Below are 15,686 nucleotides of genomic sequence, written 5' to 3'. Positions count from 1 at the left end.
TGAGAAGATGATGGAAAAGGCTTGCCATTACTAAACCTGTTTCTTCCACCATTATTTTTGTTGAAACCTTGTTGAGGTCTCTGTTGATCCTTCCATGAGAGATTTGGATGATTTCTCCATGAAGGATTATAGGTGTTTCCATAGGGTTCTCCTATGTAGTTCACCTCTTCCATTGAAGGGTTCTCAGGATCATAAGCTTCTTCTTCAGATGAAGCATCCTTAGTACTGCTTGGTAAAGCTTGCATTCCAGACAGACTTTGAGAGATCATATTGACTTACTGAGTCAATATTTTGTTCTGAGCCAATATGGCATTCAGAGTATCAATCTCAAGAACTCCTTTCTTCTGATTCGTCCCATTGTTCACAGTATTCCTTTCAGAAGTGTACATGAATTGGTTATTTGCAACCATTTCAATGAGTTCTTGAGCTTCTGCAGGCATCTTCTTCAGATGAAGAGATCCTCCAGCAGAGCTGTCCAATGACATCTTGGACAGTTCAGACAGACCATCATAGAATATACCTTTGATGCTCCATTCAGAAAGCATGTCAGAGGGACATTTTCTGATCAATTGTTTGTATCTTTCCCAGGCTTCATAGAGGGATTCACCTTCCTTCTGTCTGAAGGTTTGGACTTCCACTCTAAGCTTACTCAATTTTTGAGGTGGAAAGAACTTTGCCAAGAAGGCATTGACTAGCTTTTCCCAAGAGTTCAGGCTTTCTTTAGGTTGTGAGTCCAACCATATCCTAGCTTTGTCTCTTACAGCAAAAGGGAATAGCATAAGTCTGTAGACCTCAGGGTCAACCCCATTGGTCTTGACAGTGTCACAGATTTGCAAGAATTCAGCTAAAAACTGATGAGGATCTTCCAATGGAAGTCCATGGAACTTGCAATTCTGTTGCATTAGAGAAACTAATTGAGGCTTAAGCTCAAAGTTGTTTGCTCCAATGGCATGGATAGAGATGCTTCTCCCATAGAAGTCGGGAGTAGGTGCAATAAAGTCACCCAGCACCTTCCTTGCATTGTTGGCATTGTTGTTGTTTTCGGCTGCCATGGGTTCTTCTTCTTTGAAGATTTCTGCTAGGTCCTCTACAGAGAGTTGTGCCTTAGCTTCTCTTAGCTTTCGCTTCAAGGTCCTTTCAGGTTCAGGGTCAGCCTCAACAAGAGTGCTTTTGTCTTTGCTCCTGCTCATATAAAAGAGAAGAGAACAAGAAAATATGGAATCTTCTATGTCACAGTATAGAGATTCCTTGAGGTGTCAGAGGAAAAGAAGAATAGAAGGAAGAGGTAGAAGAATTCGAACTTATCAAGAAAGATAGAGTTCAAATTGTGCATTGATGAGGAGTGTTAGTCCATAAATAGAAGGATGTGAGAAGAGGGGAAGAAATTTTCGAAAATAAATTAAAAAAGATTTTTAAAACATTTTGAAAAATACTAATTGATTTTCGAAAACTAAGAGTGGAAAAGAAATCAAGTGATTTTTGAAAAAGATTTTGAAATTAGAAATTAAAAAGATATGATTGAAAACTATTTTGAAAAAGATGTGATTAAAAAGATATAATTTAAAAGTTATGGTTTTAAAAAGATGTGATTGAGAAGATATGATTTGAAAAATAATTTAAAAAGATTTGATTTTGAAAATTAATGACTTGGCTAACAAGAAAAGATATGATTCAGACATTAAACCTTTCTCAACAGAAAAGGCAACATACTTGAAATGTTGAATCAAATCATTAATTGTTAGCAAGTATTTTTGAAAATGGAAAGAAATTGATTTTGAAAATATATGATTGAAAAGATTTGATTTGAAAAAGATTTGATTTTGAAAAATTTTGAAAACTTGAAAAAAATTTGAATTAAAAACAAAATCTTCCCTCTTGTGCCATCCTGGCGTTAAACGCCCAGAATGGTATCCATTCTGGCGTTTAACGCCCAAAACACTACCTTTTTGGGCGTTAAACGCCAGATTTCCTTCCTTACTGGGCGTTTTGAACGCCCAGCTTTTTCTGTGTAATTTCTCTGCTGTATGTTCTGAATCTTCAATTCTCTGTATTATTGACTTGAAAAGACACAAATTAAATTTTTTTTGAATTTTTAATGATGAGGAATAATCACAATGCAACTAAAATCAAATAAACAATGCATGCAAGACACCAAACTTAGAAGTTTGTATACTATTGACACCAACAACTTGAGAATGCATATGAGAAACAACAAAACACTCAAGACAAGAGAATTTAAAGATCAGAGCAAGGAAATCATCAAGAATAACATGAAGATCAATGAAGACACATGAATGAATTCGAAAAATGCAAGAAGAATAGAAACATGCAATGGACACTAAACTTAAAATTAGACACTAGACTCAAACAAGAAACATAAAAATATTTTTGATTTTATGATTTTATAGATTTTTTTGGATTTTTTCAAAAATTATATAGAAAAGAAAATAAAGAGATTCAAAATTTTTAATAAGAATTCCAGAATCATTGCAATGCTAGTCTAAGGCTCCGGTCCAGGAATTAAACATGGCTTCACAGCCAGCCAAGCTTTCAAAGAAAGCTCCGGTCCAAAACACTAGACATGGCCAATGGCCAGCCAAGCCTTAGCAGATCATTGCTCTCAACAGCAAAATTGATAGAAATCAACAAGTTCTTGTGATGATAAGTTGAAACCTCGGTCCAATAAGATTAGACATGGCTTCACAGCCAGCCAGACTTCAACAAATCATCATGAAACTCTAGAATTCATTCTTAAAAACTTTGAAGAGCAAATAATTTTTTTTTGTATTTTAAAAATTTTTCAAAAATAAAAAGTAAAAGTACCTAATCTAAGCAACAAGATGAACCGTCAGTTGTCCAAACTCAAACAATCCCCAGCAACGGCACCAAAAACTTGGTGCACGAAATTGTGATCTCTACTTTTCACAACTCAAACAATCTCCGGTAATGGCTCCAAAAACGTGGTGCTCAATACCATGGTCTAAACATAATTTCACAACTTCGCACAACTAACCAGCAAGTGCACTGGGTCGTCCAAGTAATAAACCTTACGCGAGTAAGGGTTGATCCCACAGAGATTGTTGGTATGAAGCAAGCTATGGTCATCTTGTAAATCTCAGTCTGGCAGATTAAAATGGTTATGGATGATTTATGAATAAAGCATAAAATAAAGATAGAGATACTTATGTAATTCATTGTGAGAATTTCAGATAAGCGTATGGAGATGCTCTGTCCCTTCCGTCTCTCTGCTTTCCTACTGTCTTCATCCAATCCTTCTTACTCCTTTCCATGGCAAGCTGTATGTTGGGCATCACCGTTGTCAGTGGCTACAATCCCGTCCTCTCAGTGAAAATGTTCAACGCGCTCTGTCACAGCACGGCTAATCATCTGTCGGTTCTCAATCAGGTTGGAATAGAATCCATTGATTCTTTTGCGTCTGTCACTAACGCCTAGCCTTCAGGAGTTTGAAGCTCGTCACAGTCATTCAATCATTGAATCCTACTCAGAATACCACAGACAAGGTTTAGACCTTCCGGATTCTCTTGAATGCCGCCATCAATTCTAGCTTATACCACAAAGATTCTGATTAAGGAATCCAAGAGATACACACTTAATCGAAGGTAGAACGGAGGTGGTTGTCAGGCACACGTTCATAGGTGAGAATGATGACGAGTGTCACGGATCATCACATTCATCAAGTTGAAGAACAAGTGATATCTTAGAACAAGAATAAGCTGAATTGAATAGAAGAACAATAATAGTTGCATTAATACTCGAGGTACAATAGAGCTCCACACCTTAATCTATGGTGTGTAGAAACTCCACCGTTGAAAATACATAAAAACAAGATCTAGGCATGGCCGAATGGCCAGCCTCCCAATGATCTAAGATAGCGTAAGACTACTCAAAGATAGCTACCCAGATAAGAATACAATAGTAAAAGGTCCTATATGTAGAGAACTAGTAGCCTAGGGTTTACAGAAATGAGTAAATGACATAAAAATCCACTTCCGGGCCCACTTGGTGTGTGCTTGGGATGAGCATTGAAGCATTTTCGTGTAGAAACTTTTCTTGGAGTTAAACGCCAGCTTTTGTGCCAGTTTGGGCGTTTAACTCCCATTCTTGTGCCAGTTCCGGCGTTTAACGCCGGGCAGTTTTGAGCTGATTTGGAACGCCAGTTTGGGCCATCAAATCTCGGGCAAAGTATGGACTATCATATATTGCTGGAAAGCCCAGGATGTCTACTTTCCAACGCAGTTAAGAGCGCGCCAATTGGGCTTCTGTAGCTCCAGAAAATCTACTTCGAGTGCAGGGAGGTCAGAATCCAAAAGCATCTGCAGTCCTTTTCAGCTTCTGAATCAGATTTTTGCTCAGATCCCTCAATTTCAGCCAGAAAATACCTGAAATCACAGAAAAATACACAAACTCATAGTAAAGTCCAGAAAAGTGAATTTTAACTAAAAACTAATAAAAATATAATAAAAACTAACTAAAACATACTAAAAACATACTAAAAACAATACCAAAAAGCGTATAAATTATCCGCTCATCACTACTCCTCATCATTGTTTTGATGACTATGTCATCAAGATAAACTTTAATGTTGCGGCCGATTTGATTAGCAAAGACTTTGTCAATGAGATGTTGATAAGTTATTAATTGCATTTTTAACACCAAATAGCATAACTTTATAACAAAAATATCATGTTTAGTAATAAAAGCAAATTAATCTTAGTCATCATGGTGCATTAAAATTTGATTATATCCAAAATATACATCCATAAAATTCAACAATAAAGCCAGAAGCATTATCAATAAGTTTATTAACAAGTTTATTAATGCGAGGTAAATAATAGGCATTTTTAAGACATACTTTATTTAAAATAATATAGTTAACACACGTTCATTTACCATTACTTTTTTTACCATAACAATATTGACAAGACAAGTGGTAAATATGATCTCCCGAATAAACCCAACAACTAAAAGCTTTTGAGTTTCTTTAAAGGAAGCTTTTTTATCTATCCCAAGGTTTCACTTTTTTTGTGAAATCGGTTGGACAGGGGTCTATAGCCAGCTTATGATAAATTATGGTCAGATTAATGCCAAACATATCAGCAGGCATCCGTCTGAACAAGTCAGCATTCTAATAAAAGAAATGAAATAAGTTCTCTTTTTCCCATGCAACCTAAACATTTCCAATAAAGGTAAATTTGTCAAGACCATTAGTTAAGGCAACCTTCTCCAATACTTCTATAGGAGTATGATGATTTTGTAGTGCCATTTGCGGATCCAAATCACATAGGTATGGCAAATCTTCCATGTTATAAACTGCGTGAACATGTTGTAACTCAGATGATGAGGATTTATTCAGAGGAGTCTGAAGAGTAGCATTGTAGCATTGCTAAGCTTCTCAATGATCGGTATGAGTTGTCATCCTGCACATAAAACTTGCCACAAAGGTGAACAGTAAAACCAATAGCACTAAAAGCATGTAAAGATGCGCAGTCTAAAATAATAGTATAAGGACTGAAACATTAACAATGAGATATTGTATATTGATGCGCGCCTGATGTCGATTAGAAATTTCGCTAATTAAGAGAATGGATTCGTTATAAGTATAGCTCCTAAACGACAAACAACATGGATTAAAGCTTAGAAAAAAGATGTCATAATTTAAATCAATAGAAATTGAGAGTTTTAAATCTCGGGTCATTTTTCATTGACTAGCAACCAAGTGCATATCATTGGTTGTGAACTCGGGAGTTTTCACGCATAAGATAGAAATTAATGGAATTAGAAATTAAATGAACTAAAAACAACGAAATGACAAAGAGCTAAAATTAATAAACAAGCAAAACAATGAACTATGCTAGCATGAATAGGAACAACTAGTAAGTTACCACTAGATTAAAGGACAATTAATACAAACTACGGAAGATTGAAGCAATAAGCTAATGAAGATGTAATTCAAATGTATGAAAGAATCTTGACTAGAAGTTGAGAGTAAAGGAATCCTATCCTTCTCATAAACACAACCACGACAATTACAATGGGTTAATCCTACTTAGTTAACTCCTAAACAATGAAAAAAATCAGGTAGGTATAATTGGTCTTAATCCACAAATCCTATCTAACTTACTAATTAAGTTTAGTAAAAAGCTAGCGTTAGTAGAAACAAGATCAACTAACAACCCAAAATTACCATTCAATGTCAGACATTAATGACTCTAGGATCTTAATTACTCAAACACCAAGCCAAAGAATGAAAATCTACTTCATATTCAAAATGAGCATTTCAACAAATACTTGGTAGGCACAATAACAAAGTATAGTAACTTGCAAAGTCTAATGAAAACTATAGTCAAATAATGCAAACAATCAGTACTAGCAATTCAATCAAGCATATATAAATCTCAAAACATCAAATTCATTAATAAGAAATTCAAAAATTTCCAAGTGAATATACTAACAAAGTAACTTCAATTATAAGAAAGTATGAGTAAGTATAGTGTAAATAATGAGAAAATTAAGAACAGCTTACAATTGAGACAAGTTAGATTTCAAAATTAAAATGTAAATTTCAAACCTTAATAAAACCTAAGGAGAAGTGAGAGTTTTCTCCTATGAAAAACTGGTGTGCAAAATTAGAACTCGCACAACTAAACCAGTAAGTGAATCGGGTCGTCCAAGTAATACCTCACGTGAGTGAGGGTCGATCCTACGAGAATTGTTGGATTGAGCAATCAGTGGTTATCCTACAGATCTTATTCAGGCGAATAGAAAGATAGTTGTTGTTTGTTGTAGGCGCATGATAAACCACTATTTTATGGTTTATCTTGTGCTAAATTGAGTGGATTTTATTAATTATTCGCACACTTATTCATACAAACTGCATGGTTTTATAAATCCTTCCTAATTTTGTTCCATGATTGAAAACTTGCTTCCTAAGCCTTTAAATTGTTAATTTTTAATTCTCTTTCATTACCATTCGATGCCGTGATGTGTATGTGAAGTGTTTTCAGGTTTACAAGGCATGAAAGGCTTAAAGGATGAAGAGGAGGCATGTCAAAGTGGAAGGAATACAAGAAACTAAGGAGCTGAGCAATGAGGATCGACGCGCACGCATGGCTGACGCGTGCGCGTGAATTGGCGCATCGTACATCAACGCATACGCGAGACTGACGCGTACGCGTGACAAGCGCAGAAGTCCAACGACGCGTACGCGTGGCCGACGCGTAAGCTTTCGAGCATCACGTGCTGCACTTATTAGAACTCGCTGAGAGCAATTTCTCGGCTGATTTGGATCCAGTTTCAAGCCCAAAAACACAGACTAGAGGCAGGGGTGGAGCTGAGACTCAAGACACATTCACTTTCACTTAGTTTTAGTTTTAGTTTTGAATTTTAGAGAGAAAACACTACTTCTTCTAGGGTTCTGAGTGTTCTTAGTTTTTGGCTTTCGATTGGATATTGAGAGAGTTGCTACTACCTTCCATTGAAGTCGTCATCTCTATAGTTTGCTTTTCTAATAACTCAATTACTGTTTCCATTTAGTTGCTCTGTGTTCATATTTGGATGTTGTTAATTTTGAACTCTATTAATGCAATAAATTATTTTTATATTTAATTCTATTACTTGTTCAATTTCCTTTGATTAATTATCAGTGCCAAATTTGATTTTATTAATCTATTTTAATTACCATGTCTCCTATTTACTCTTTTTACATGTTTGTGAAAATGGCATTCATGTTAATGGAGTAGAGCTCCCAACTTGGCTTAGAAGTTGATTAATTGGAAACTCTTGAGTTGTAATACTCAAGTGTAATATGTAATTGAGAATTGCTGGCTAACTCAATTTTCACTGACTCTGGTCCTTCCCTAGGAAGTGACTACTACTTGTGAATCAGAATTAGTGCTACCCACTTGACCTTCCTTTGTAACTTCAAGAGGATAACTGAGTGGAAGCAATAAGCCTTTACTATTGCACTTGGAAAAAGACAACAAGGATAAAAATTTCAATTATATCTCCTAACCAAGGCTTTTTATTTCAATTATATAACATCTCTTATTACTGCTCATTACTTTAATTTCCAGTTATTTATTTTTCTCATTATCAATTTCAAAAATACTCAGAAAATTTCTAACCAATAAATTGCACCTTGTGTCAACTCTTTGGGAAACGACCTGGAAATTCTACTGTCAGTTATTTAATTTTAATTGTGACACAAATTAAATTGATAATGGGAATTTCATCAGTTAAGACTGTATTGACAACGCTGTTTTTATTAGAAATTCTTAACCGACATTTTTTCACCAATCAATTTTTGGCGCTGTTGCCGGGGAGTTGCAACAGTGTACTAAATTATTGGTTGGTGTAAATATTTTTATATTTACATAATTGTATTTTTTTATATTATTTTATTTGTGTGCTTTCTGTTTATTAGTAGTTTTATTATTTAATTTTCTTAATATATTTTATTACCATGAGATCTATGTTTCTTTCATTGAATGACGCGTTCATTACCGGATCTGAGCTTAGCCGCATTTGATCCTGAGATTGAAAAGACTATTTCACGTATTAGGCGAGCTCGGCGTTGGGTAGCCTCTGAGGGTGGTGAAGGGGTTTCGCCCAATTCACCAGTTTTATCTGAGGTTGAGTCTGAAGCGTCATTTGAGGAAGACACTCCCTCTTCTACTGATTCTATTGATGCCTCTTCTATTGATTTAAGTGCAGATACTATGGCGGAGCCTAGAAGGATTACTCTTTAGAAAGCAGGAGCTCCGGACTTTACACTGCAACCATATCAAGCGCGTCACCCAAATTTGGCTGCAGATTTTGAGCTGAAGACCGCTTTGATCAATCTGCTGCCTAAGTTTCATGGCTTACCTGCTCAAGAGCCTATCAAGCACCTCAGAGATTTTCAGACAGCTTGCTCAACTACTAGGCAGCATGGTGCAGATAAGACTAATGTTTGGTTATATGCCTTCCCATTTTGTCTTGAGGGAAAGGCAAAGGAGTGGTTCTACACTCAACCAGAAGTTGTTGTTACTAATTGGGATTTACTCAGAAGGAAATTCCTGGACAATTTCTTTCTAGCAGAGGTTACAGATAGATTGAGGAAAGAAATTTCCTACATCATCCAAGGCGAATCAGAGACTCTCTACGAGTATTGGGAATGCTTCAGAAATCTCCTTGACTCATGTCCCCATCACAATATTGACCAGTTGGTGTTGATTAGCTATTTCTGCTAAGGCATGAAGTCTCTAGATAAGACACTCTTAGATGCTGCAAGTAATGGCTCTCTGACGAAGTACAAGACGGCGGCAGAAGCGTGGCAACTAATCACCGATCTAGCTGAGTCTACCCAAAATGCAAGGCAAAGGAATAATCATTCCAAGGCTGTTGCTGAAGTTTCTTCTAGTAGTGAGACCGCCGCTCTCACCAAGACTCTGGGAGAGATGACCAATATACTGAAGTAGCTCCAACTCAATCAACAACAACCTCAACCTCCTCCACAGCAATCATGTCAATAGTTTGTCCCTCAGAGAGTGTGTGGAATATGCGCTTGCTATTCTCACTACACTGATGAATGTCCACAACTCCAAGAGGACAACACCTTGGCGACTACCAATGCTTATTACAACCGTTCGAATCAATGGTACTATCAACAGGGTGGTAATTATAACCAAGGTGGTAACTACAATCAAGGTTGGCAAGACAATTCTAACCTAGGATGGAGAGACAATTCCAACCAAGGGTGGAGAGAAAATTCCAACCAAGGATGGAGGGAACACTACAACCAAGAAGGCAGAGACAATGGTAGAAATCAAAGGTAGAACAACAACTATCAACAGAACCGATATCAATAAAACCCTCCATACCAACAGCAAAACCAAGGCCAAAGTTACCGGACACCTCACCAAAGGCAATCTCAAGCACCTCAACACAACCAACCACAAGCCCCTCAAATTACCTACCCTCCTTCTTCCTCCAACCAAGATAAAACACTCTGTTTTATCCTTCAAGGACAAAAAGAGCTTTAAAATTCACTTACCTCTAGCTTCACCGGTCTTACCTCTACTCTTCAATCCTTTATAACCCATATGGAACCATCCTCTACCCCCAACAATCAACCTTCAAGCTCTAGTGCACTTTCCTCTCAACCTTTACCTAACCCCAAGGGTGGAATCAATGGCATCACTTTGAGGTCCGGCACTACATTGCAAGAGAGGAGTCTCGAGGAGCCAAGCTCAAGAGAAGACATTCAAGTTGAAGATGTTGTTGAGGTAGAAGATGTTGACGAAGAGGATGAGGTACAGAATGCGGTTGAAGAAGAAGTTGCTCAACCAAGGAATGGAGTATCTAAGGAAGATGATGTTGTGTGAGAAGCTATTTCCATTCCTTTTCCACACCTTTCTAGGAGAACTAAGAAGCAAGTGGAGCTAGATTCTAAGATGGTAGAGATATTAAAAAAGGTTGAGGTAACTATTCTCCTTTTTATGCTATTTGCCAGGTTCCTATGTATGCTAAGTTTCTAAAAGATTTGTGCATGAATAAGGATAAGATACATGATTTAGAAACTATTCCTTTGGGTAGCTCTATTTCTGCTTTGATGGGTGCTATACCGGAGAAATGTGGTGATCCCGGTCCTTGCATGGTTACTTACACTATAGGGGGTGTACAACTTTGTGACTGCATGTGTGATTTAGGTGCATGTGTTAGTATTATGCCATTATCTGTATATGATGCTTTGAGGCTCCCACCCTTGAAAAGGTCGGCAGCACGTTTTGTTTTGGCAGATAAGAGCATAATCTCAGTGGTTGGCATTGCGAAAAACGTCTTGGTGAGCATTAAGGGGTTGACGTTTTCTATTGACTTCTACATTCTAGAGATGCCCCCTAATGACTCAGGAAGACCTTCATCCATCTTGCTTGGAAGGCCATTTTTGAAGACTTCGCGGTTTAAATTGGATGCCTTCTCGGGTACCTATTCCTTTGAGATAGATGGAAGAGCAGTGAACTTCAACCTTGATGAAGCTATGAAGCACCCACCGGAAGACCACTCTATCTTCCAGTGTGATATTATTGATGAGACTGTGGTTGAAGTTCACCAAGAGGTAGTAGAAGAGAAGAACATGGAGCAAGGTGCAAGTGTGGGGATACCCTCTGAGCATACTGAAGACACCTTGCCACCTCCAATGGTTCCGGATGATCAAGTGCCAAGCCATGAGCTTAAAATGTAGTTGAAGCCCCTTCCACCTCACCTCAAGTATGCTTATCTTGAGGACAATCAAATGCTCCCGGTTATCTGATGAGCGGATAATTTATACACTTTTTGGCATTGTTTTTAGTATGTTTTTGGTATGATATAGTTAGTTTTTAGTATATTTTTATTAGTTTTTAGTTAAAATTCACTTTTCTGGACTTTACTATGAGTTTGTGTGTTTTTCTATGATTTCAGGTATTTTCTGGCTGAAATTGAGGGACCTGAGCAAAAATCTGATTCAGAGACTGAAAAGGACTGCAGATGCTGTTGGATTCTGACCTCCCTGCACTCGAAGTGGATTTTCTGGAGCTACAGAAGTCCAATTGGCGCGCTCTCAACGGAATTGGAAAGTAGACATCCTGGGCTTTCTATAAATGTATAATAGTCCATACTTTGCCCGAGATTTGATGGCCCAAACCGGCGTTCAAAGTCACCCTCAGAAATCCCAGCGTTAAACGCTGGAACTGGCACCCAAATGGGAGTTAAACGCCCAAACTGGCATAAAAGCTGGCGTTTAACTCCAAGAAGAGTCTCTACACGAAAATTCTTCAATGCTCAGCCCAAGCACACACCAAGTGGGCCCGGAAGTGGATTTTTATGTCATTTACTCATCTCTGTACACCCTAGGCTACTAGTTCTCTATATATAGGACCTTTTACTATTGTATTTTCATCTGGGTTCTTCTGGTTCCCTCTCTGGGACCAAAACCAATGATCACTCTTGTTCTTATGTATTTTCAACGGTGGAGCTTCTACACACCATAGATTAAGGTGTGGAGCTCTGCTGTACCTCGAGTATTAATGCAATTACTATTGTTCTTCCATTCAATTTCGCTTGTTCTTGTTCTAAGATATCACTTGTTCTTCAACTTGATGAATGTGATGATCCGTGACACTTATCATCATTCTCACCCATGAACAAGGTGACTGACAACCACTTTTGTTCTACAAGCAACCAAGGCTCTAGTGAATATCTCTTGGATTCTTTAATCGGAATCTTCGTGGTATAGGCGAGAACTAATGGCAGCATTCAAGAGAATCCGGAAGGTCTAACCTTGTCTGTGGTATTCTAAGTAGGATTCAATGACTGAATGACTGTGACGTGCTTCAAACTCCTGAAGGCGGGGCGTTAGTGATAGACGCAAAAGAATCACTGGATTCTATTCCGGCCTGATTGAGAACCGACAGATGAATTCCGCTATGCTGTGACAGAGCATATGCAATCGCTTTCACTGAGAGGATGGGAGGTAGCCATTGACAATGGTGAAACCCTACACAAGCTTGCCATGGAAAGGAATAAGAAGGATTGGATGAAGACAGTAGGAAAGCAGAGAGACGGAAGGGAAGGCATCTTCATGCGCTTATCTGAAGTTCCTACCAATGAATTACATAAGTATCTCTATCTTTACCTTTGTGTTATTTTCGTTCATCACCATTATCAATTGAGTTTGCCTGACTAAGATTTACAAGATGACCATAGCTTGCTTCAATACTAACAATCTCCGTGGGATCGACCCTTACTCGCGTAAGGTTTATTACTTGGACGACCCAGTGCACTTGCTGGTTAGTTGTGCGAAGTTGTGTAATGCCATGGTATTGAACACCAAGTTTTTGGGGTTCATGACCGGGGATTATGAGAGTTGTGAAAAAGTATTGTTCACAATTTCGCGCACCAAGTTTTTGGCGCCGTTGCCGGGGATTGTTCAGTTTGGACAACTGACGATTCATCTTGTTGCTTAGATTAGGTATTTTTCTTCAGAGTTCTTAAGAATGAATTCTAGTGTTTCAAGGTGATGTTCTTATCATCACCAAAGCTAATTGATCCTCATCAATTTAGCTCTTGAATGCAATATCCTGCTGAAGCTTGGCCGGCCATGTCTAATTTCTTTAGACTAAAGCTTTAGACTAACATTGCATGATTCCTGGAATTCTCATTAAGAATTTTGATACCTTTATTTTCTTTTTCTACATAATTTTCGAAAAAAAAAAACACAAAAAAATTATAAAATCATAAAATCCAAAAATATTTCTTGTTTAGAGTCTCATCTTAAGTTTAGTGTCAATTGCATGTTTATGCTCTTTTTGCATTCATGCATGTGTCTTCATTAATCTTCAAGTTGTTCTTGATGATTTTATTACTATGAATTTTAATTCTCTTGACTTGAGTGTTTATGTGTCTCATATGCATTTACATTTTATTAAGTGTCAGTAGCATACAAACTGCTAAATTTGTTGTCTTGCATGCATTGATTCTAGTTGCATTTTGATTTTTCCTTATTATTAAAAATCCAAAAATATTTTTAATTTGTGTCCTTTCAAGTCAATAATATAGAGAATTGAAGATTCAGAACATACAGCAGAGGAATTGCACAGAAAAAGCTGGGCGTTCAAAACGCCCAGTGAAGAAGGACAGACTAGCGTTTAAACGCCAGCCAGGGTGCCTGGTTGGGCGTTTAACGCCCAAAAAGGTAGTGCATTGGGCGTTAAACGCCAGAATGTGCACCATTCTGGGCGTTTAACGCCAGGATGGCACAAGGGGGAGGATTTTGTTTTCAAATCAATTTTTTTTCAAGTTTTCGAAGTTTTTCAAAATCAAATCTTTTTCAAATCAAATCTTTTCAATCAAATGTTTTCAAAATCAATTTCTTTCCTTTTTCAAAGATACTTACTAACAATTAATGATTTGATTGAACATTTTAAGTATGTTGCCTTTTCTGTTGAGAAAGGTTTAATGTTTGAATCATATCTTTTCTTGTTAGGCAAGTCATTAATTTTTAAAATCAAATCTTTTTAAAATTGTTTTCAAATCATATCTTTTCAATCATATCTTTTTAAAAAACCATAACTTTTCAATCAAATCTTTTTAATAACATCTTTTTCAAAATAGTTTTCAATCAAATCTTTTTGATTTCTAATTTCAAAATCTTTTTCAAAAATCACTTGATTTCTTTTCCACTTTTAATTTTCGAAAATCAATTAAAGTGTTTCAAAAATATTTTCAAAATCTTTTACTTAATTTTCGAAAATTACTTCCCTTCTTCTCACATCCTTCTATTATTGGAGTACCACTCCTTCTCAATGCACAATTCGAACTCCATCTAATTAAGTTCGAATTCTTCTCCTTCTGTCTTCTATTTTTCTTTTCTTCTGACACTTCAAGGAATCTCTATACTGTGACATAGAGGATTCCATATTTTCTTGTTTTCTTCTCTTTCATATGAGCAGGAACAAGGACAAAGGCATTCTTGTTGAAGCTGATCCTGAACCTGAAAGGACCTTGAAACGAAAGCTAAGAGAAGCTAAGGCACAACTCTTTGTAGAGGACCTAAACGAATTCTTCAAGGAAGAAGAACACATGGCAGCCGAAAACAACAACAATGCCAACAATGCAAGGAAGGTGCTGGGTGACTTTGCTGCACCTACTCCCGACTTTTATGGGAGAAGCATCTCTATCCCTGCCATTGGAGCAAACAACTTTGAGCTTAAGCCTCAATTAGTTTCTCTAATGCAACAGAATTGCAAGTTCCATGGACTTCCATTGGAAGATCCTCATCAGTTTTTAGCTGAATTCTTGCAAATCTGTGACACAGTCAAGACTAATGGGGTTGAACCTGAGGTCTACAGACTCATGCTATTCCCTTTTGCTGTAAGAGACAGAGCTAGAACATGGTTGGACTCTCAACCTAAAGAAAGCCTGGACTCTTGGGAAAAGCTAGTCAATGCCTTCTCGGCAAAGTTCTTTCCACCTCAAAAATTGAGTAAGCTTAGAGTGGAAGTCCAAACCTTCAGACAGAAGGAAGGAGAATCCCTCTATGAAGCTTGGGAAAGATACAAACAATTAATCAGAAAGTGTCCCTCTGATATGCTTTCTGAATGGAGCATCATAGGTATTTTCTATGATGGTCTCTCTGAACTATCCAAGATGTCTTTGGATAGCTCTGCTGGAGGATCTCTTCATTTGAAGAAGACGCCTGCAGAAGCTCAAGAACTGATTGAAATGGTTGCAAATAACCAATTCATGTACACTTCTGAAAGAAATCCTGTGAATAATGGGACTGGTCAGAAGAAAGGAGTTCTTGAGATTGACACTCTGAATGCCATATTGGCTCAGAACAAAATATTGACTCAACAAGTCAATATGATTTCTCAAGGTCTGTCTGGAATGCAAAATGCACCAAGCAGTACTAAGGAAGCTTCATCTGAGGAAGAAGCTTATGATCCTGAGAATCCTTCAATAGAAGAGGTGAATTACATGGGAGAACCCTATGGAAACACCTATAATCCTTCATGGAGGAATCATCCAAATCTTTCATGGAAGGATCAACAGAGACCTCAACAAGGTTTCAACAATAATAATGGTGGAAGAAACAGGTTTAGCAATAGCAAGCCTTTTCCATCATCTTCTCAGCAACAGACAGAGAG

The 15,686-nt window shown here is 37.3% G+C and overlaps 2 non-coding genes across 2 annotated transcripts; one reads left to right on the top strand and one right to left on the bottom strand.

The window, feature by feature from the left end:
* The first annotated feature begins 539 nt into the window (after positions 1–539).
* Positions 540–647, top strand: LOC112763703 (small nucleolar RNA R71). Its single transcript, XR_003182923.1, has one exon. It is a non-coding gene; the product is annotated as a small nucleolar RNA R71 (small nucleolar RNA).
* A 14,377-nt stretch (positions 648–15,024) lies between these two features.
* On the bottom strand, positions 15,025–15,132 carry LOC112763354 (small nucleolar RNA R71). The gene has a single exon (XR_003182862.1). It is a non-coding gene; the product is annotated as a small nucleolar RNA R71 (small nucleolar RNA).
* Between the last annotated feature and the right edge of the window lie 554 nt (positions 15,133–15,686).

Source organism: Arachis hypogaea, chromosome 2 (genome assembly GCF_003086295.3).
Source record: "Arachis hypogaea cultivar Tifrunner chromosome 2, arahy.Tifrunner.gnm2.J5K5, whole genome shotgun sequence".
NCBI classification, from domain to species: Eukaryota; Viridiplantae; Streptophyta; class Magnoliopsida; order Fabales; family Fabaceae; genus Arachis; species Arachis hypogaea.
The sequence above is the reverse complement of the archived record's forward strand: the minus strand, read 5'-3'. Positions and strand labels throughout refer to the sequence as shown.